Source organism: Haemaphysalis longicornis, unplaced genomic scaffold (assembly GCF_048455015.1).
Source record: "Haemaphysalis longicornis isolate Haplotype H1 unplaced genomic scaffold, Haemaphysalis longicornis Haplotype H1 scaffold_1, whole genome shotgun sequence".
NCBI classification, from domain to species: domain Eukaryota; kingdom Metazoa; phylum Arthropoda; class Arachnida; order Ixodida; family Ixodidae; genus Haemaphysalis; species Haemaphysalis longicornis.
Window position 1 is genome coordinate 93655707 of NW_027526203.1, and position 24306 is coordinate 93680012.

Sequence of the window (24306 nt, forward strand, 5' to 3'; positions counted from 1 at the left end):
ACCCGTGCATACGCCTACTTAAGTTCGCTGGCGTATTCATCCGCTCCAAGTGCCGGTTTGGCGCCCATACTTGCGACGAAAAGGCAGACCTGTGTGGTGAACAAATATTTCTGCATGAGCGACATGGTTCCGGCTGCCTCGCCCTGCCCACTGGTGAACTGCAGCCACGGGCGATCTCTTATAGCTTGGTCCGATGACGTCAGAGTCACTGGAACACCCCATTGCAGAACACTGAGACTGCACAGCTGTGGTTACTGCGGCAGCAGCAATGGTTGATAGCCGATGTCTTCGGTGTGGTCATCCAGTCGACACGTCGAACCCGTGCATACGCCTACTTGAGTTGCGCAGGAGTATTCATCCGCTCCAAGTGCCGGTTTGGCGCCGATACTTGCGACGAAAAGGCAGACCTGTGTGGTGAACAAATATTTCAGGATGAGCGGCATGGTTCCGGCTGCCTCGCCGTGCCCACAGGTGAACTGCAGCCACGGGCGATCTTTTATAGGTTGGTCCGATGACGTCACAGTCGCTGGAAAACCCCAGTGCAGAACACTGAGACTGCACAGCTGTGGTTACTGGGGCAGCAGCAATGGTTGATAGCCGATGTCTTCGGTGTGGTCATCCTGTCGACACGTCGAACCCGTGCATACGTCTACTTGAGTTGCGCAGGAGTATTCATCCGCTCCAAGTGCCAGTTTGGCGCCGATACGTGCGACGAAAAGGCAGGCCTGTGTGGTGAACAAATATTTCTGGATGAGCGACATGGTTCCGGCTGCCTCGCCGTGCCCACTGGTGAACTGCAGCCACGGGCGATCTTTTATAGGTTGGTCCGATGACGTCACAGTCACTGGAAGACCCCAGTGCAGAACACTGAGACTGCACAGCTGTGGTTGCTGGGGCAGCAGCAATGGTTGATAGCCGATGTCTTCGGCGTGATAATCCTATCGACACGTCTAACCCATGCATACGCCTACTTGAGTTGCGCAGGAGTATTCATCCGCTCCAAGTGCCGGTTTGGCGCCGATTCTTGCGACGAAAAGGCAGACCTGTGTGGTGAACAAATATTTCTGTATGAGCGACATGGTTCCGGCTGCCTCGTCGTGCCCACTGGTGAACTGCAGCCACGGGCGATCTCTTATAGGTTGGTCCGATGACGTCACAGTCGCTGAAAAACCCCAGTGCAGAAGACTGAGACTGCACAGCTGTGGTTACTGGGGCAGCAGCAATGGTTGATAGCCGATGTCTTCGGTGTGGGAATCCTTTCGACACGTTGAACCCATGCATACGCCTACTTGAGTTGCGCAGGCGTATTCATCCGCTCCAAGTGCCGATTTGGCGCCGATACTTGCGACGAAAAGGCAGACCTGTGTGGTGAACAAATATTTCAGGATGAGCGACATGGTTCCGGCTGCCTCGCCGTGCCCACTGGTGAACTGAAGCCACGGGCGATCTTTTATAGGTTGGTACGATGACGTCACAGTCGCTTGAAGACTCCAGGGCAGAACACTAAGACTGCACAGCTGTGGTTGCTGGGGCAGCAGCAATGGTTGATAGCCGATGTCTTCGTTGTGGTAATCCTCTCGACACGTTGAACCCGTGCATACGCCTACTTGAGTTGCGCAGGCGTATTCATCCGCTCCAAGTGCCGGTTTGGCGCCCATACTTGCCACGAAAAGGCAGACCTGTGTGGTGAACAAATATTTCTGCATGAGCGACATGGTTCCGGCTGCCTCGCCGAGCCCACTGGTGAACTGCAGCCACGGGCGATCTCTTATAGGTTGGTCCGATGACGTCACAGTCGCTGGAAGACCCCAGTGCAGAACACTGAGACTGCACAGCTGTGGTTGCTGGGGCAGCAGCAATGGTTGATAGCCGATGTCTTCCGTGTGGCAATCCTATCGACACGTTGAACCCGTGCATACGCCTTCTTGAGTTGCGCAGGCGTATTCGTCCGCTCCAAGTGCTGGTTTGGCTCCCATACTTGTGACGAAAAGGCAGACCTGTGTGGTGAACAAATATTTCAGGATGAGCGACATGGTTCCGGCTGCCTCGCCCTGCCCACTGGTGAACTGCAGCCACGGGCGATCTTTTATAGGTTGGTCCGATGACGTCACAGTCGCTGGAAGACCCCAGTACAGAACACTGAGACTGCACAGCTGTGGTTACTGCAATAGCAGCAATGGTTGATAGCCGATGTCTTCGGTGTGGTAATCCTCTCGACACGTCGAACCCATGCATACGCTTTCTTGAGTTGCGCAGGAGCATTAATCCGCTCCAAGTGCCGGTTTGGCGCCGATACTTGCGTCGAAAAGGCAGGCCTGTGTGGTGAACAAATATTTCAGGATGAGCGACATGGTTCCGGCTGCCTCGCCCTGCCCACTGGTGAACTGCTGCCACGGGCGATCTCTTATAGGTTGGTCCGATGACGTCACAGTCGCTGGAAGACCCCAGTGCAGAACACTGAGACTGCACAGCTGTGGTTGCTGGGGCAGCAGCAATGGTTGATAGCCGATGTCTTAGGTGTGGCATCCTATCGACACGTTGAACCCATGCATATGCCTACTTGAGTTGCGCAGGCGTATTCATCCGCTCCAAGTGCCGGTTTGGCGCCCATACTTGCCACGAAAAGGCAGACCTGTGTGGTGAACAAATATTTCTGGATGAGCGACATGGTTCCGGCTGCCTCGCCCTGCCCACTGGTGAACTGCAGCCACGGGCGATCTTTTATAGGTTGGTCCGATGACGTCACAGTGGCTGGAAGACCCCAGTGCAGAACACTGAGACTGCACAGCTGTGGTTGCTGGGGCAGCAGCAATGGTTGATAGCCGATGTCTTCGGCGTGATAATCCTCTCGACACGTCGAACCCGTGCATACCCCTACTTGAGTTGCGCAGGAGTATTCATCCGCTCCAAGTGCCGGTTTGGCGCCGATACTTGCGACGAAAAGGCAGGCCTGTGTGGTGAACAAATATTTCTGGATGAGCGACATGTTTCCGGCTGCCTCGACGTGCCCACTGGTGAACTGCAGCCACGGGCGATCTTTTACAGGTTGGTCCGATGACGTCAGAGTCGCTGGAACACCCCATTGCAGAACACTGAGACTGCACAGCTGTGGTTACTGCGGCAGCAGCAATGGTTGATAGCCGATGTCTTCGGTGTGGTCATCCAGTCGACACGTCGAACCCGTGCATACGCCTACTTGAGTTGCGCAGGAGTATTCATCCTCTCCAAGTGCCGGTTTGGCGCCGATACTTGCGACGAAAAGGCAGACCTGTGTGGTGAACAAATATTTCAGGATGAGCGGCATGGTTCCGGCTGCCTCGCCGTGCCCACAGGTGAACTGCAGCCACGGGCGATCTCTTATAGGTTGGTTTGATGACGTCACAGTCGCTGGAAAACCCCAGTGCAGAACACTGAGACTGCACAGCTGTGGTTACTGGGGCAGCAGCAACGGTTGATAGCCGATGTCTTCGGTGTGGCAATCCTCTCGACACGTTGAACCCATGCATATGCCTACTTAAGTTCGCTGGCGTATTCATCCGCTCCAAGTGCCGGTTTGGCGCCCATACTTGCGACGAAAAGGCAGACCTGTGTGGTGAACAAATATTTCTGCATGAGCGACATGGTTCCGGCTGCCTCGCCGAGCCCACTGGTGAACTGCAGCCACGGGCGATCTCTTATAGGTTGGTCCGATGACGTCACAGTCGCTGGACGACCCCAGTGCAGAACACTGAGACTGCACAGCTGTGGTTGCTGGGGCAGCAGCAATGGTTGATAGCCGATGTCTTCGGTGTGGCAATCCTCTCGACACGTTGAACCCGTGCATACGTCTACTTAAGTTCGCTGGCGTATTCATCCGCTCCAAGTGCCGATTATGCGCCGATACTTGCGACGAAAAGGCAGACCTGTGTGGTGAACAAATATTTCTGCATGAGCGACATGGTTCCGGCTGCCTCGCCCTGCCCACTGGTGAACTGCAGCCACGGGCGATCTCTTATAGCTTGGTCCGATGACGTCACAGTCGCTGGAAGACCCCAGTGCAGAACACTGAGACTGCACAGCTGTGGTTGCTGGGGCAGCAGCAATGGTTGATAGCCGAAGTCTTAGGTGTGGCATCCTATCGACACGTTGAACCCATGCATATGCCTACTTGAGTTGCGCAGGCGTATTCGTCCGCTCCAAGTGCCGGTTTGGCGCCCATACTTGCGACGAAAAGGCAGACCTGTGTGGTGAACAAATATTTCTGGATGAGCGACATGGTTCCGGCTGCCTCGCCATGCCCACTGGTGAACTGCAGCCACGGGCGATCTCTTATAGGTTGGTCCGATGACGTCACAGTCGCTGGAAGACCCCAGTGCACAACACTGAGACTGCACAGCAGTGGTTGCTGGGGCAGCAGCAATGGTTGATAGCCGATGTCTTCTGTGTGGCAATCCTATCGACACGTTGAACGCGTGCATACGCCTACATGAGTTGCGCAGGCGTATTCATCCGCTCCAAGTGCCGGTTTGGCACCCATACTTGCGACGAAAAGGCAGACCTGTGTGGTGAACAAATATTTCTGCATGAGCGACATGGTTCCGGCTGCCTCGCCCTGCCCACTGGTGAACTGCAGCCACGGGCGATCTCTTATAGCTTGGTCCGATGACGTCACAGTCGCTGGAAGACCCCAGTGCAGAACACTGAGACTGCACAGCTGTGGTTACTGGGGCAGCAGCAATGGTTGATAGCCGATGTCTTCGGTGTGGTAATCGTCTCGACACGTCGAACCCGTGCTTACGCCTACTTGAGTTGCGCAGGAGTATTCATCCGCTCTAAGTGCCGGTTTGGCGCCGATACTTGCGACGAAAAGGCAGGCCTGGGTGGTGAACAAATATTTCTGGATGAGCGACATGGTTCCGGCTGCCTCGCTGAGCCCACTGGTGAACTGCAGCCACGGGCGATCTTTTATAGGTTGGTCCAATCACGTCACAGTCGCTGGAAGACCCCAGTACAGAACACTGAGATTGCACAGCTGTGGTTACTGCAATAGCAGCAATGGTTGATAGCCGATGTCTTCTGCGTGATAATCCTCTCGACACGTCGAACCCGTGCATACGCCTACTTGAGTTGCGCAGGAGTTTTCATCCGCTCCAAGTGCCGGTTTGGCGCCGATACTTGCGACGAAAAGGCAGGCCTGTGTGGTGAACAAATATTTCTGGATGATCGACATGGTTCCGGCTGCCTCGACGTGCCCACTGGTGAACTGCAGCCACGGGCGATCTTTTATAGATTGGTCCGATGACGTCAGAGTCGCTGGAAGACCCCATTGCAGAACACTGAGACTGCACAGCTGTGGTTACTGCGGCAGCAGCAATGGTTGATAGCCGATGTCTTCGGTGTGGTCATCCTGTCGACACGTCGAACCCGTGCATACGCCTACTTGAGTTGCGCAGGAGTATTCATCCGCTCCAAGTGCCGGTTTGGCGCGGATACTTGCGACGAAAAGGCAGACCTGTGTGGTGAACAAATATTTCTGGATGAGCGACATGGTTCCGGCTGCCTCGCTGTGCCCACTGGTGAACTGCAGCCACGGGCGATCTTTTATAGGTTGGTCCAATGACGTCACAGTCGCTGGAAGACCCCAGTACAGAACACTGAGACTGCACAGCTGTGGTTACTGCAATAGCAGCAATGGTTGATAGCCGATGTCTTCGGTGTGGTAATCCTCTCGACACGTCGAACCCGTGCATACGCTTTCTTGAGTTGCGAAGTAGTATTAATCCGCTCCAAGTGCCGGTTTGGCGCCGATACTGGCGTCGAAAAGGCAGGCCTGTGTGGTGAACAAATATTTCTGGATGAGCGACATCGTTCCGGCTGCCTCGCCGTGCCCACTGGTGAACTGCAGCCACGGGCGATCTCTTATAGGTTGGTCCGATGACGTCACAGTCGCTGGAAAACCACATTGCAGAACACTGAGACTGCACAGCTGTGGTTGCTGGGGCAGCAGCAGTGGTTGATAGCCGATGTCTTCGGTGTGGTCATCCTGTCGACACGTCGAACCCGTGCATACGCCTACTTGAGTTGCGCAGGAGTATTCATCCGCTCTAAGTGCCGGTTTGGCGCCCTTACTTGCGACGAAAAGGCAGACCTGTGTGGTGAACAAATATTTCTGGATGAGCGACATGGTTCCGGCTGCCTCGCCATGCCCACTGGTGAACTGCAGCCACGGGCGTTCTTTCATAGGTTGGTCCAATGACGTCACAGTCGCTGGAAGACCCCAGTACAGAACACTGAGACTGCACAGCTGTGGTTACTGCAATAGCAGCAATGGTTGATAGCCGATGTCTTCGGTGTGGTAATCCTCTCGACACGTCGAACCCGTGCATACGCTTTCTTGAGTTGCGCAGGAGCATTAATCCGCTCCAAGTGCCGGTTTGGCGCCGATACTTGCGTCGAAAAGGCAGGCCTGTGTGGTGAACAAATATTTCAGGATGAGCGACATGGTTCCGGCTGCCTCGCCCTGCCCACTGGTGAACTGCTGCCACGGGCGATCTCTTATAGGTTGGTCCGATGACGTCACAGTCGCTGGAAGACCCCAGTGCAGAACACTGAGACTGCACAGCTGTGGTTGCTGGGGCAGCAGCAATGGTTGATAGCCGATGTCTTAGGTGTGGCATCCTATCGACACGTTGAACCCATGCATATGCCTACTTGAGTTGCGCAGGCGTATTCATCCGCTCCAAGTGCCGGTTTGGCGCCCATACTTGCCAAGAAAAGGCAGACCTGTGTGGTGAACAAATATTTCTGGATGAGCGACATGGTTCCGGCTGCCTCGCCCTGCCCACTGGTGAACTGCAGCCACGGGCGATCTTTTATAGGTTGGTCCGATGACGTCACAGTGGCTGGAAGACCCCAGTGCAGAACACTGAGACTGCACAGCTGTGGTTGCTGGGGCAGCAGCAATGGTTGATAGCCGATGTCTTCGGCGTGATAATCCTCTCGACACGTCGAACCCGTGCATACCCCTACTTGAGTTGCGCAGGAGTATTCATCCGCTCCAAGTGCCGGTTTGGCGCCGATACTTGCGACGAAAAGGCAGGCCTGTGTGGTGAACAAATATTTCTGGATGAGCGACATGTTTCCGGCTGCCTCGACGTGCCCACTGGTGAACTGCAGCCACGGGCGATCTTTTACAGGTTGGTCCGATGACGTCAGAGTCGCTGGAACACCCCATTGCAGAACACTGAGACTGCACAGCTGTGGTTACTGCGGCAGCAGCAATGGTTGATAGCCGATGTCTTCGGTGTGGTCATCCAGTCGACACGTCGAACCCGTGCATACGCCTACTTGAGTTGCGCAGGAGTATTCATCCTCTCCAAGTGCCGGTTTGGCGCCGATACTTGCGACGAAAAGGCAGACCTGTGTGGTGAACAAATATTTCAGGATGAGCGGCATGGTTCCGGCTGCCTCGCCGTGCCCACAGGTGAACTGCAGCCACGGGCGATCTCTTATAGGTTGGTTTGATGACGTCACAGTCGCTGGAAAACCCCAGTGCAGAACACTGAGACTGCACAGCTGTGGTTACTGGGGCAGCAGCAATGGTTGATAGCCGATGTCTTCGGTGTGGCAATCCTCTCGACACGTTGAACCCATGCATATGCCTACTTAAGTTCGCTGGCGTATTCATCCGCTCCAAGTGCCGGTTTGGCGCCCATACTTGCGACGAAAAGGCAGACCTGTGTGGTGAACAAATATTTCTGCATGAGCGACATGGTTCCGGCTGCCTCGCCGAGCCCACTGGTGAACTGCAGCCACGGGCGATCTCTTATAGGTTGGTCCGATGACGTCACAGTCGCTGGACGACCCCAGTGCAGAACACTGAGACTGCACAGCTGTGGTTGCTGGGGCAGCAGCAATGGTTGATAGCCGATGTCTTCGGTGTGGCAATCCTCTCGACACGTTGAACCCGTGCATACGTCTACTTAAGTTCGCTGGCGTATTCATCCGCTCCAAGTGCCGATTATGCGCCGATACTTGCGACGAAAAGGCAGACCTGTGTGGTGAACAAATATTTCTGCATGAGCGACATGGTTCCGGCTGCCTCGCCCTGCCCACTGGTGAACTGCAGCCACGGGCGATCTCTTATAGCTTGGTCCGATGACGTCACAGTCGCTGGAAGACCCCAGTGCAGAACACTGAGACTGCACAGCTGTGGTTGCTGGGGCAGCAGCAATGGTTGATAGCCGAAGTCTTAGGTGTGGCATCCTATCGACACGTTGAACCCATGCATATGCCTACTTGAGTTGCGCAGGCGTATTCGTCCGCTCCAAGTGCCGGTTTGGCGCCCATACTTGCGACGAAAAGGCAGACCTGTGTGGTGAACAAATATTTCTGGATGAGCGACATGGTTCCGGCTGCCTCGCCATGCCCACTGGTGAACTGCAGCCACGGGCGATCTCTTATAGGTTGGTCCGATGACGTCACAGTCGCTGGAAGACCCCAGTGCACAACACTGAGACTGCACAGCAGTGGTTGCTGGGGCAGCAGCAATGGTTGATAGCCGATGTCTTCTGTGTGGCAATCCTATCGACACGTTGAACGCGTGCATACGCCTACATGAGTTGCGCAGGCGTATTCATCCGCTCCAAGTGCCGGTTTGGCACCCATACTTGCGACGAAAAGGCAGACCTGTGTGGTGAACAAATATTTCTGCATGAGCGACATGGTTCCGGCTGCCTCGCCCTGCCCACTGGTGAACTGCAGCCACGGGCGATCTCTTATAGCTTGGTCCGATGACGTCACAGTCGCTGGAAGACCCCAGTGCAGAACACTGAGACTGCACAGCTGTGGTTACTGGGGCAGCAGCAATGGTTGATAGCCGATGTCTTCGGTGTGGTAATCGTCTCGACACGTCGAACCCGTGCTTACGCCTACTTGAGTTGCGCAGGAGTATTCATCCGCTCTAAGTGCCGGTTTGGCGCCGATACTTGCGACGAAAAGGCAGGCCTGGGTGGTGAACAAATATTTCTGGATGAGCGACATGGTTCCGGCTGCCTCGCTGTGCCCACTGGTGAACTGCAGCCACGGGCGATCTTTTATAGGTTGGTCCAATCACGTCACAGTCGCTGGAAGACCCCAGTACAGAACACTGAGACTGCACAGCTGTGGTTACTGCAATAGCAGCAATGGTTGATAGCCGATGTCTTCTGCGTGATAATCCTCTCGACACGTCGAACCCGTGCATACGCCTACTTGAGTTGCGCAGGAGTTTTCATCCGCTCCAAGTGCCGGTTTGGCGCCGATACTTGCGACGAAAAGGCAGGCCTGTGTGGTGAACAAATTTTTCTGGATGATCGACATGGTTCCGGCTGCCTCGACGTGCCCACTGGTGAACTGCAGCCACGGGCGATCTTTTATAGATTGGTCCGATGACGTCAGAGTCGCTGGAAGACCCCATTGCAGAACACTGAGACTGCACAGCTGTGGTTACTGCGGCAGCAGCAACGGTTGATAGCCGATGTCTTCGGTGTGGTCATCCTGTCGACACGTCGAACCCGTGCATACGCCTACTTGAGTTGCGCAGGAGTATTCATCCGCTCCAAGTGCCGGTTTGGCGCGGATACTTGCGACGAAAAGGCAGACCTGTGTGGTGAACAAATATTTCTGGATGAGCGACATGGTTCCGGCTGCCTCGCTGTGCCCACTGGTGAACTGCAGCCACGGGCGATCTTTTATAGGTTGGTCCAATGACGTCACAGTCGCTGGAAGACCCCAGTACAGAACACTGAGACTGCACAGCTGTGGTTACTGCAATAGCAGCAATGGTTGATAGCCGATGTCTTCGGTGTGGTAATCCTCTCGACACGTCGAACCCGTGCATACGCTTTCTTGAGTTGCGAAGTAGTATTAATCCGCTCCAAGTGCCGGTTTGGCGCCGATACTGGCGTCGAAAAGGCAGGCCTGTGTGGTGAACAAATATTTCTGGATGAGCGACATCGTTCCGGCTGCCTCGCCGTGCCCACTGGTGAACTGCAGCCACGGGCGATCTCTTATAGGTTGGTCCGATGACGTCACAGTCGCTGGAAAACCACATTGCAGAACACTGAGACTGCACAGCTGTGGTTGCTGGGGCAGCAGCAATGGTTGATAGCCGATGTCTTCGGTGTGGTCATCCTGTCGACACGTCGAACCCGTGCATACGCCTACTTGAGTTGCGCAGGAGTATTCATCCGCTCTAAGTGCCGGTTTGGCGCCCTTACTTGCGACGAAAAGGCAGACCTGTGTGGTGAACAAATATTTCTGGATGAGCGACATGGTTCCGGCTGCCTCGCCATGCCCACTGGTGAACTGCAGCCACGGGCGATCTTTTATAGGTTGGTCCAATGACGTCACAGTCGCTGGAAGACCCCAGTACAGAACACTGAGACTGCACAGCTGTGGTTACTGCAATAGCAGCAATGGTTGATAGCCGATGTCTTCGGTGTGGTAATCCTCTCGACACGTCGAACCCGTGCATACGTCTACTTAAGTTCGCTGGCGTATTCATCCGCTCCAAGTGCCGATTTGGCGCCGATACTTGCGACGAAAAGGCAGACCTCTGTGGTGAACAAATATTTCAGGATGAGCGACATGGTTCCGGCTGCCTCGCCCTGCCCACTGGTGAACTGCAGCCACGGGCGATCTCTTATAGCTTGGTCCGATGACGTCACAGTCGCTGGAAGACCCCAGTGCAGAACACTGAGACTGCACAGCTGTGGTTACTGGGGCAGCAGCAGTGGTTGATAGCCGATGTCTTCGATGTGGTAATCCTCTCGACACGTTGAACCCGTGCATACGCCTACTTGAGTTGCGCAGGCGTATTCATCCACTCCAAGTGCCGGTTTGGCGCCCATACTTGCCCCGAAAAGGCAGACCTGTGTGGTGAACAAATATTTCTGCATGAGCGACATGGTTTCGGCTGCCTCGCCGAGCCCACTGGTGAACTGCAGCCACGGGCGATCTCTTATAGGTTGGTCCGATGACGTCACAGTCGCTGGAAGACCCCAGTGCAGAACACTGAGACTGCACAGCTGTGGTTGCTGGGGCAGCAGCAATGGTTGATAGCCGATGTCTTCGGTGTGGCAATCCTATCGACACGTTGAACACGTGCATACGCCTTCTTGAGTTGCGCAGGCGTATTCATCCGCTCCAACTGCTGGTTTGGCTCCCATACTTGTGACGAAAAGGCAGACCTGTGTGGTGAACAAATATTTCAGGATGAGCGACATGGTTCCGGCTGCCTCGCCCTGCCCACTGTTGAACTGCAGAAGCGGGCGATCTTTTATAGGTTGGTCCGATGACGTCACAGTCGCTGGAAGACCCCAGTGCAGAACACTGAGACTGCACAGCTGTGGTTGCTGGTGCAGCAGCAATGGTTGATAGCCGATGTCTTCGGTGTGGCATCCTATCGACACGTTGAACCCATGCATATGCCTACTTGAGTTGCGCAGGCGTATTCATCCGCTCAAAGTGCCGGTTTGGCGCCCATACTTGCCACGAAAAGGCAGACCTGTGTGGTGAACAAATATTTCTGCATGAGCGACATGGTTCCGGCTGCCTCGCCGAGCCCACTGGTGAACTGCAGCCACGGGCGATCTCTTATAGGTTGGTCCGATGACGTCACAGTCGCTGGACGACCCCAGTTCAGAACACTGAGCCTGCACAGCTGTGGTTGCTGGAGCAGCAGCAATGGTTGATAGCCGATGTCTTCGGTGTGGCATCCTATCGACACGTTGAACCCATGCATATGCCTACTTGAGTTGCGCAGGCGTATTCATCCGCTCCAAGTGCCGGTTTGGCGCCCATACTTGCGACGAAAAGGCAAACCTGTGTGGTGAACAAATATTTCTGGATGAGCGACATGGTTCCGGCTGTCTCGCCGAGCCCCCTGGTGAACTGCAGCCACGGGCGATCTCTTATACGTTGGTCCGATGACGTCACAGTCGCTGAAGACCCCAGTGCAGAACACTGAGACTGCACAGCTGTGGTTGCTGGGGCAGCAGCAATGGTTGATAGCCGATGTCTTCGGTGTGGTAATCCTCTCGACACGTTGAACCCGTGCATACGCCTACTTGAGTTGCTCAGGCGTATTCATCCGCTCCAAGTGCTGGTTTGGCTCCCATACTTGTGACGAAAAGGCAGACCTGTGTGGTGAACAAATATTTCAGGATGAGCGACATGGTTTCGGCTGCCTCGCCGAGCCCAATGGTGAACTGCAGCCACGGGCGATCTCTTATAGGTTGGTCCGATGACGTCACTGTCGCTGGAAGACCCCAGTGCAGAACACTGAGACTGCACAGCTGTGGTTGCTGGGGCAGCAGCAATGGTTGATAGCCGATGTCTTCGGTGTGGCAATCCTATCGACACGTTGAACCCGTGCATACGCCTTCTTGAGTTGCGCAGGCGTATTCATCCGCTCCAAGTGCTGGTTTGGCTCCCATACTTGTGACGAAAAGGCAGACCTGTGTGGTGAACAAATATTTCAGGATGAGCGACATGGTTTCGGCTGCCTCGCCGAGCCCACTGGTGAACTGCAGCCACGGGCGATCTCTTATAGTTTGGTCCGATGACGTCACAGTCGCTGGAAGTTCCTAGTGCAGAACACTGAGACTGCACAGCTGTGGTTGCTGGGGCAGCACCAATGGTTGATAGCCGATGTCTTCGGTGTGGCATCCTATCGACACGTTGAACCCATGCATATGCCTACTTGAGTTGCGCAGGCGTATTCATCCGCTCCAAGTGCCGGTTTGGCGCCCATACTTGCCACGAAAAGGCAGACCTGTGTGGTGAACAAATATTTCTGCATGAGCGACATGGTTCCGGCTGCCTCGCCGAGCCCACTGGTGAACTGCAGCCACGGGCGATCTCTTATAGGTTGGTCCGATGACGTCACAGTCGCTGGACGACCCCAGTTCAGAACACTGAGACTGCACAGCTGTGGTTGCTGGTGCAGCAGCAATGGTTGATAGCCGATGTCTTCGGTGTGGCAATCCTATCGACACGTTGAACCCGTGCATACGCCTACACGAGTTGCGCAGGCGTATTCATCCGCTCCAAGTGCCGGTTTGGCGCCCATACTTGCGACGAAAAGGCAGACCTGTGTGGTGAACAAATATTTCTGGATGAGCGACATGGTTCCGGCTGCCTCGCCGAGCCCACTGGTGAACTGCAGCCACGGGCGATCTCTTATAGGTTGGTCCGATGACGTCACAGTCGCTGGAAGACCCCAGTGCAGAACAATGAGACTGCACAGCTGTGGTTACTGGGGCAGCAGCAATGGTTGATAGCCGATGTCTTCGGTGTGGTAATCCTCTCGACACGTCGAACCCGTGCATACGCCTACTTGAGTTGCGCAGGCGTATTCATCCGCTCCAAGTGCCGGTTTGGCGCCCATACTTGCGACGAAAAGGCAAACCTGTGTGGTGAACAAATATTTCTGGATGAGCGACATGGTTCCGGCTGCCTCGCCGAGCCCCCTGGTGAACTGCAGCCACGGGCGATCTCTTATACGTTGGTCCGATGACGTCACAGTCGCTGGAAGACCCCAGTGAAGAACACTGAGACTGCACAGCTGTGGTTGCTGGGGCAGCAGCAATGGTTGATAGCCGATGATTCGGTGTGGTAATCCTCTCGACACGTTGAACCCGTGCATACTCCTACTTGAGTTGCTCAGGCGCATTCATCCGCTCCATATGCCGGTTTGGCGCCGATACTTCCGACGAAAAGGCAGACCTGTGTGGTGAACAAATATTTCTGGATGAGCGACATTGTTCCGGCTGCCTCGCCATGCCCACTGGTGAACTGCAGCCACGGGCGATCTCTTATAGGTTGGTCCGATGACGTCACAGTCGCTGGAAGACCCCAGTGCAGAACACTGAGACTGCACAGCTGTGGTTGCTGGGGCAGCAGCAATGGTTGATAGCCGATGTCTTCGGTGTGGCAATCCTATCGACACGTTGAACCCGTGCATACGCCTTCTTGAGTTGCGCAGGCGTATTCATCCGCTCCAAGTGCTGGTTTGGCTCCCATACTTGTGACGAAAAGGCAGACCTGTGTGGTGAACAAATATTTCTGCATGAGCGACATGGTTTCGGCTGCCTCGCCGAGCCCACTGGTGAACTGCAGCCACGGGCGATCTCTTATAGGTTGGTCTGATGACGTCACAGTCGCTGGAAAACCCCAGTGCAGAACACTGAGACTGCACAGCTGTGGTTACTGGGGCAGCAGCAATAGTTGATAGCCGATGTCTTCGGTGTGGTAATCCTCTCGACACGTCGAACTCGTGCATACGCCTACTTGGGTTGCGCAGGAGTATTCATCCGCTCCAAGGGCCGGTTTGGCACCGATACTTGCGACGAAAAGGCAGACCTGTGTGGTGAACAAATATTTTTGTATGAGCGACATGGTTCCGGCTGCCTCGTCGTGCCCACTGGTGAACTGCAGCCACAGGCGATCTCTTATAGGTTGGTCCGATGACGTCACAGTCGCTGGAAAACCCCAGTGCAGAACACTGAGACTGCACAGCTGTGGTTACTGGGCCAGCAGCAATGGTTGATAGCCGATGTCTTCGGTGTGGTAATCCTCTCGACACGTCGAACCCGTGCATACGCCTACTTGAGTTGCGCAATAGTATTCATCCGCTCCAAGGGCCGGTTTGGCGCCGATACTTGTGACGAAAAGGCCGGCCTGTGTGGTGAACAAATATTTCTGGATGAGCGACATGGTTCCGGCTGCCTCTTCTTGCCCACTGGTGAACTGCAGCCACGGGTTATCTCTTATAGGTTGGTCCGATGACGTCACAGTCGCTGGAAAACCTCAGTGCAGAACACTGAGACTGCACAGCTGTGGTTACTGGGGCAGCAGCAATGGTTGATAGCCGATGTCTTCGGTGTGGTAATCCTCTCGACACGTCGAACCCGTGCATACGTCTACTTGAGTTGCGCAGGAGTATTCATCCGCTCCAAGTGCCGGTTTGGCGCCGATACTTGCGACGAAAAGGCAGGCCTGTGTGGTGAACAAATATTTCTGGAAGAGCGACATGGTTCCGGCTGCCTCGCCGTGCCAACTGGTAAACTGCAGCCACGGGCGATCTCTTATAGGTTGGTCCGATGACGTCACAGTCGCTGGAAAACCCCAGTGCAGAACACCGAGACTGCACAGCTGTGGTTACTGGGGCAGCAGCAATGGTTGATAGCCGATGTCTTCGGTGTGGTAATCCTCTGGACGCGTCGAACCCGTGCATACGCCTACTTGAGTTGCGCAGGAGTATTCATCCGCTCCAAGTGCCGGTTTGGCGCCGATACTTGCGACGAAAAGGCAGACCTGTGTGGTGAACAAATATTTCTGTATGAGCGACATGGTTCCGGCTGCCTCGTCGTGCCCACTGGTGAACTGCAGCCACGGGCGATCTCTTATAGGTTGGTCCGATGACGTCACAGTCGCTGGAAAACCCCAGTGCAGAACACTGAGACTGCACAGCTGTGGTTACTGGGGCAGCAGCAATGGTTGATAGCCGATGTCTTCGGTGTGGTAATCCTCTCGACACGTCGAACCCGTGCATACGCCTACTTGAGTTGCGCTTGAGTATTCATCCGCTCCAAGTGCCGGTTTGGCGCCGATACTTGCGACGAAAAGGCAGACCTGTGTTGTGAACAAATATTTCTGTATGAGCGACATGGTTCCGGCTGCCTCGTCGTGCCCACTGGTGAACTGCAGCCACGGGCGATCTCTTATAGGTTGGTCCGATGACGTCACAGTCGCTGGAAAACCCCAGTGCAGAACACTGAGACTGCACAGCTGTGGTTACTGGGGCAGCAGCAATGGTTGATAGCCGATCTCTTCGGTGTGGTAATACTCTCGACACGTCGAACCCGTGCATACGCCTACTTGAGTTGCGCAGGAGTATTCATCCGCTCCAAGTGCCGGTTTGGCGCCAATACTTGCGACGAAAAGGCAGAGCTGTGTGGTGAACAAATATTTCTGGATGAGCGACATGGTTCCGGCTGCCTCGCCGTGCCCACTGGTGAACTGCAGCCATGGGCGATCTCTTATAGGTTGGTCCGATGACGTCACAGTCGCTGGAAAACCCCAGTGCAGAACACTGAGACTGCACAGCTGTGGTTACTGGGGCAGCAGCAATGGTTGATAGCCGATGTCTTCGGTGTGGTAATCCTCTCGACACGTCGAACCCGTGCATACGCCTACTTGAGTTGCGCAGGAGTATTCATCCGCTCCAAGGGCCGGTTTGGCGCCGATACTTGCGACGAAAAGGCCGGCCTGTATGGTGAACAAATATATCTGGATGAGCGACATGGTTCCGGCTGCCTCGTCGTGCCCACTGGTGAACTGCAGCCACGGGTTATCTCTTATAGGTTGGTCCGATGACGTCACAGCCGCTGGAAAACCCCAGTGCAGACGACTGAGACTGCACAGCTGTGGTTACTGGAGCAGCAGCAATGGTTGATAGCCGATGTCTTCGGTGTGGTAATTCTCTCTACACGTCGAACCCGTGCATACGTCTACTTGAGTTGCGAAGGAGTATTCATCCGCTCCAAGTGCCGCTTTGGCGCCGATACTTGCGACGAAAAGGCAGGCCTGTGAGGTGAACAAATATTTCTGGATGAGCGACATGGTTCCGGCTGCCTCGCCGTGCCAACTGGTGAACTGCAGCCACGGGCGATCTCTTATAGGTTGGTCCGATGACGTCACAGTCGCTGGAAAACCCCAGTGCAGAACACTGAGACTGCACAGCTGTGGTTACTGGGGCAGCAGCAATGGTTGATAGCCGATGTCTTCAGTGTGGTAATCCTCTCGACACGTCGAACCCGTGCATACGCCTACTTGAGTTGCGCAGGAGTATTCATCCGCTCCAAGTGCCGGTTTGGCGACGATACTTGCGACGAAAAGGGAGACCTGTGTGGTGAACAAATGTTTCTGTATGAGTGACATGGTTCCGGCTGCCTCGTCGTGCCCACTGGTGAACTGCAGCCACGGGCGATCTCTTATACGTTGGTCCGATGACGTCACAGTCGCTGGAAAACCCCAGTGCAGAACACTGAGACTGCACAGCTGTGGTTACTGGGGCAGCAGCAATGGTTGATAGCCGATGTATTCGGTGTGGTAATCCTCTCGACACGTCGAACCCGTGCATACGCCTACTTGAGTTGCGCAGGAGTATTCATCCGCTCCAAGTGCCGGTTTGACGCCGATACTTGCGACGAAAAGGCAGAGCTGTGTGGTGAACAAATATTTCTGGATGAGCGACATGGTTCCGGCTGCTTCGCCGTGCCCACTGGTGAACTGCAGCCACGGGCGATCTCTTATAGGTTGGTCCGATGACGTCACAGTCGCTGGAAAACCCCAGTGCAGAACACTGAAACTGCACAGCTGTGGTTACTGGGGCAGCAGCAATGGTTTATAGCCGATGTCTTCGGTGTGGTAATCCTCTCGACACGTCGAACCCGTGCTTACGCCTACTTGAGTTGCGCAGGATTATTCATCCGCTCCAAGTGCCGGTTTGGCGCCGATACTTGCGACGAAAAGGCAGAGCTGTGTGGTGAACAAATATTTCTGGATGAGCGACAGGGTTCCGGGTGCCTCGCCGTGCCCACTGGTGAACTGCAGCCACGGGCGATCTCTTATAGGTTGGTCCGATGACGTCACAGTCGCTGGAAAACCCCAGTGCAGAACACTGAGACTGCACAGCTGTGGTTACTGGGGCAGCAGCAATGGTTGATAGCCGATGTCTTCGGTGTGGTAATCCTCTCGACACGTCGAACCCGTGCATACGCCTACTTGAGTTGCGCAGGAGTATTCATCCGCTCCAAGTGCCGGTTTGGCGCCGATACTTGCGACGAAAAGGCAGGCCTGTGTGGTGAACAAATATTTCTGGATGAGCGACATGGTTCCGGCTGCGTCGCCGTGCCCACTGGTGAACTGCAGCCACGGGCGATCTTTTATAGGTTGGTCCGATGACGTCAAAGTCGCTGGAAGACCCCATTGCAGAACGCTGAGACTGCACAGCTGTGGTTACTGCGGCAGCAGCAATGGTTGATAGCTGATGTCTTCGGTGTGGTAATCCTTTCGACACGTCGAACACGTGCATACGCCTACTTGAGTTGCGCAGGAGTATTCATCCGCTCCAAGTGCGGTTTGGCGCCGATACTTGCGACGAAAAGGCAGACCTGTGTGGTGAACAAATATTTTTGTATGAGCGACATGGTTCCGGCTGCCTCGTCGTGCCCACTGGTGAACTGCAGCCACAGGCGATCTCTTATAGGTTGGTCCGATGACGTCACAGTCGCTGGAAAACCCCAGTGCAGAACACTGAGACTGCACAGCTGTGGTTACTGGGGCAGCAGCAATGTTTGATAGCCGATGTCTTCGGTGTGGTAATCCTCTCGACACGTCGAACCCGTGCATACGTCTACTTGAGTTGCGCAATAGTATTCATCCGCTCCAAGGGCCGGTTTGGCGCCGATACTTGTGACGAAAAGGCCGGCCTGTGTGGTGAACAAATATTTCTGGATGAGCGACATGGTTCCGGCTGCCTCTTCTTGCCCACTGGTGAACTGCAGCCACGGGTTATCTCTTATAGGTTGGTCCGATGACGTCACAGTCGCTGGAAAACCCCAGTGCAGAACACTGAGACTGCACAGCTGTGGTTACTGGGGCAGCAGCAATGGTTGATAGCCGATGTCTTCGGTGTGGTAATCCTCTCGACACGTCGAACCCGTGCATACGTCTACTTGAGTTGCGCAGGAGTATTCATCCGCTCCAAGTGCCGGTTTGGCGCCGATACTTGCGACGAAAAGGCAGGCCTGTGTGGTGAACAAATATTTCTGGAAGAGCGACATGGTTCCGGCTGCCTCGCCGTGCCAACTGGTAAACTGCAGCCACGGGCGATCTCTTATAGGTTGGTCCGATGACGTCACAGTCGCTGGAAAATCCCAGTGCAGAACACTGAGACTGCACAGCTGTGGTTACTGGGGCAGCAGCAATGGTTGATAGCCGATGTCTTCGGTGTGGTAATCCTCTCGACACGTCGAACCCGTGCATACGCCTACTTGAGTTGCGCAGGAGTATTCATCCGCTCCAAGTGCCGGTTTGGCGCCGATACTTGCGACGAAAAGGCAGACCTGTGTGGTGAACAAATATTTCTGTATGAGCGACACGGTTCCGGCTGCCTCGTCGTGCCCACTGGTGAACTGCAGCCACGGGCGATCTCCTATAGGTTGGTCCGATGACGTCACAGTCGCTGGAAAACCCCAGTGCAGAACACTGAGACTGCACAGCTGTGGTTACTGGGGCAGCAGCAATGGTTGATAGCCGATCTCTTCGGTGTGGTAATCCTCTCGACACGTCGAACCCGTGCATACGCCTACTTGAGTTGCGCAGGAGTATTCATCCGCTCCAAGTGCCGGTTTGGCGCCGATACTTGCGACGAAAAGGCAGAGCTGTGTGGTGAACAAATATTTCTGGATGAGCGACATGGTTCCGGCTGCCTCGCCGTGCCCACTGGTGAAATGCAGCCACGGGCGATCTCTTATAGGTTGGTCCGATGACGTCACAGTCGCTGGAAAACCCCAGTGCAGAACACTGAGACTGCACAGCTGTGGTTGCTGGGGCAGCAGCAATGGTTGATAGCCGATGTCTTCGGCGTGATAATCCTCTCGACACGTCGAACCCGTGCATACCCCTACTTGAGTTGCGCAGGAGTATTCATCCGCTCCAAGTGCCGGTTTGGCGCCGATACTTGCGACGAAAAGGCAGGCCTGTGTAGTGAACAAATATTTCTGGATGAGCGACATGGTTCCGGCTGCCTCGACGTGCCCACTGGTGAACTGCAGCCACGGGCGATCTTTTACAGGTTGGTCCGATGACGTCAGAGTCGCTGGAACACCCCATTGCAGAACACTGAGACTGCACAGCTGTGGTTACTGCGGCAGCAGCAATGGTTGATAGCCGATGTCTTCGGTGTGGTCATCCAGTCGACACGTCGAACCCGTGCATACGCCTACTTGAGTTGCGCAGGAGTATTCATCCGCTCCAAGTGCCGGTTTGGCGCCGATACTTGCGACGAAAAGGCAGACCTGTGTGGTGAACAAATATTTCAGGATGAGCGGCATGGTTCCGGCTGCCTCGCCGTGCCCACAGGTGAACTGCAGCCACGGGCGATCTCTTATAGGTTGGTCCGATGACGTCACAGTCACTGGAAAACCCCAGTGCAAAACACTGAGACTGCACAGCTGTGGTTACTGGGGCAGCAGCAATGGTTGATAGCCGATGTCTTCGGTGTGGCAATCCTCTCGACACGTTGAACCCATGCATATGCCTACTTAAGTTCGCTGGCGTATTCATCCGCTCCAAGTGCCGGTTTGGCGCCCATACTTGCGACGAAAAGGCAGACCTGTGTGGTGAACAAATATTTCTGCATGAGCGACATGGTTCCGGCTGCCTCGCCGAGCCCACTGGTGAACTGCAGCCACGGGCGATCTCTTATAGGTTGGTCCGATGACGTCACAGTCGCTGGACGACCCCAGTGCAGAACACTGAGACTGCACAGCTGTGGTTGCTGGTGCAGCAGCAATGGTTGATAGCCGATGTCTTCGGTGTGGCAATCCTCTCGACACGTTGAACCCGTGCATACGCCTACTTAAGTTCGCTGGCGTATTCATCCGCTCCAAGTGCCGGTTTGGCGCCCATACTTGCGACGAAAAGGCAGACCTGTGTGGTGAACAAATATTTCTGCATGAGCGACATGGTTCCGGCTGCCTCGCCCTGCCCACTGGTGAACTGCAGCCACGGGCGATCTCTTATAGCTTGGTCCGATGACGTCACAGTCGCTGGAAAACCCCAGTGCAGAACACTGAGACTGCACAGCTGTGGTTACTGGGGCAGTAGCAATGGTTGATAGCCGATGTCTTCGGTGTGGTAATTCTCTCTACACGTCGAACCCGTGCATACGTCTACTTGAGTTGCGAAGGAGTATTCATCCGCTCCAAGTGCCGCTTTGGCGCCGATACTTGCGACGAAAAGGCAGGCCTGTGTGGTGAACAAATATTTCTGGATGAGCGACATAGTTCCGGCTGCCTCGCCGTGCCAACTGGTGAACTGCAGCCACGGGCGATCTCTTATAGGTTGGTCCGATGACGTCACAGTCACTGGAAAACCCCAGTGCAGAACACTGAGACTGCACAGCTGTGGTTACTGGGGCAGCAGCAATGGTTGATAGCCGATCTCTTCGGTGTGGTAATCCTCTCGACACGTCGAACCCGTGCATACGCCTACTTGAGTTGCGCAGGAGTATTCATCCGCTCCAAGTGCCGGTTTGGCGCCGATACTTGCGACGAAAAGGCAGAGCTGTGTGGTGAACAAATATTTCTGGATGAGCGACATGGTTCCGGCTGCCTCGCCGTGCCCACTGGTGAAATGCAGCCACGGGCGATCTCTTATAGGTTGGTCCGATGACGTCACAGTCGCTGGAAAACCCCAGTGCAGAACACTGAGACTGCACAGCTGTGGTTGCTGGGGCAGCAGCAATGGTTGATAGCCGATGTCTTCGGCGTGATAATCCTCTCGACACGTCGAACCCGTGCATACCCCTACTTGAGTTGCGCAGGAGTATTCATCCGCTCCAAGTGCCGGTTTGGCGCCGATACTTGCGACGAAAAGGCAGGCCTGTGTAGTGAACAAATATTTCTGGATGAGCGACATGGTTCCGGCTGCCTCGACGTGCCCACTGGTGAACTGCAGCCACGGGCGATCTTTTACAGGTTGGTCCGATGACGTCAGAGTCGCTGGAACACCCCATTGCAGAACACTGAGACTGCACAGCTGTGGTTACTGCGGCAGCAGCAATGGTTGATAGCCGATGTCTTCGGTGTGGTCATCCAGTCGACACGTCGAACCCGTGCATACGCCTACTTGAGTTGCGCAGGAGTATTCATCCGCTCCAAGTGCCGGTTTGGCGCCGATACTTGCGACGAAAAGGCAGACCTGTGTGGTGAACAAATATTTCAGGATGAGCGGCATGGTTCCGGCTGCCTCGCCGTGCCCACAGGTGAACTGCAGCCACGGGCGATCTCTTATAGGTTGGTCCGATGACGTCACAGTCACTGGAAAACCCCAGTGCAAAACACTGAGACTGCACAGCTGTGGTTACTGGGGCAGCAGCAATGGTTGATAGCCGATGTCTTCGGTGTGGCAATCCTCTCGACACGTTGAACCCATGCATATGCCTACTTAAGTTCGCTGGCGTATTCATCCGCTCCAAGTGCCGGTTTGGCGCCCATACTTGCGACGAAAAGGCAGACCTGTGTGGTGAACAAATATTTCTGCATGAGCGACATGGTTCCGGCTGCCTCGCCGAGCCCACTGGTGAACTGCAGCCACGGGCGATCTCTTATAGGTTGGTCCGATGACGTCACAGTCGCTGGACGACCCCAGTGCAGAACACTGAGACTGCACAGCTGTGGTTGCTGGGGCAGCAGCAATGGTTGATAGCCGATGTCTTCGGTGTGGCAATCCTCTCGACACGTTGAACCCGTGCATACGCCTACTTAAGTTCGCTGGCGTATTCATCCGCTCCAAGTGCCGGTTTGGCGCCCATACTTGCGACGAAAAGGCAGACCTGTGTGGTGAACAAATATTTCTGCATGAGCGACATGGTTCCGGCTGCCTCGCCCTGCCCACTGGTGAACTGCAGCCACGGGCGATCTCTTATAGCTTGGTCCGATGACGTCACAGTCGCTGGAAAACCCCAGTGCAGAACACTGAGACTGCACAGCTGTGGTTACTGGGGCAGTAGCAATGGTTGATAGCCGATGTCTTCGGTGTGGTCATCCTGTCGACACGTCGAACCCGTGCATACGTCTACTTGAGTTGCGCAGGAGTATTCATCCGCTCCAAGTGCCAGTTTGGCGCCGATACGTGCGACGAAAAGGCAGGCCTGTGTGGTGAACAAATATTTCTGGATGAGCGACATGGTTCCGGCTGCCTCGCCGTGCCCACTGGTGCACTGCAGCCACGGGCGATCTTTTATAGGTTGGTCCGATGACGTCACAGTCACTGGAAGACCCCAGTGCAGAACACTGAGACTGCACAGCTGTGGTTGCTGGGGCAGCAGCAATGGTTGATAGCCGATGTCTTCGGCGTGATGATCCTATCGACACGTCTAACCCGTGCATACGCCTACTTGAGTTGCGCAGGAGTATTCATCCGCTCCAAGTGCCGGTTTGGCGCCGATTCTTGCGACGAAAAGGCAGACCTGTGTGGTGAACAAATATTTCTGTATGAGCGACATGGTTCCGGCTGCCTCGTCGTGCCCACTGGTGAACTGCAGCCACGGGCGATCTCTTATAGGTTGGTCCGATGACGTCACAGTCGCTGAAAAACCCCAGTGCAGAACACTGAGACTGCACAGCTGTGGTTACTGGGGCAGCAGCAATGGTTGATAGCCGATGTCTTCGGTGTGGTAATCCTCTCGACACGTTGAACCCATGCATACGCCTACTTGAGTTGCGCAGGCGTATTCATCCGCTCCAAGTGCCGATTTGGCGCCGATACTTGCGACGAAAAGGCAGACCTGTGTGGTGAACAAATATTTCAGGATGAGCGACATGGTTCCGGCTGCCTCGCCGTGCCCACTGGTGAACTGCAGCCACGGGCGATCTTTTACAGGTTGGTCCGATGACGTCACAGTCGCTTGAAGACTCCAGGGCAGAACACTAAGACTGCACAGCTGTGGTTGCTGGGGCAGCAGCAATGGTTGATAGCCGATGTCTTCGTTGTGGTAATCCTCTCGACACGTTGAACCCGTGCATACGCCTACTTGAGTTGCGCAGGCGTATTCATCCGCTCCAAGTGCCGGTTTGGCGCCCATACTTGCCACGAAAAGGCAGACCTGTGTGGTGAACAAATATTTCTGCATGAGCGACATGGTTCCGGCTGCCTCGCCGAGCCCACTGGTGAACTGCAGCCACGGGCGATCTCTTATAGGTTGGTCCGATGACGTCACAGTCGCTGGAAGACCCCAGTGCAGAACACTGAGACTGCACAGCTGTGGTTGCTGGGGCAGCAGCAATGGTTGATAGCCGATGTCTTCGGCGTGATAATCCTATCGACACGTCTAACCCGTGCATACGCCTACTTGAGTTGCGCAGGAGTATTCATCCGCTCCAAGTGCCGGTTTGGCGCCGATTCTTGCGACGAAAAGGCAGACCTGTGTGGTGAACAAATATTTCTGTATGAGCGACATGGTTCCGGCTGCCTCGTCGTGCCCACTGGTGA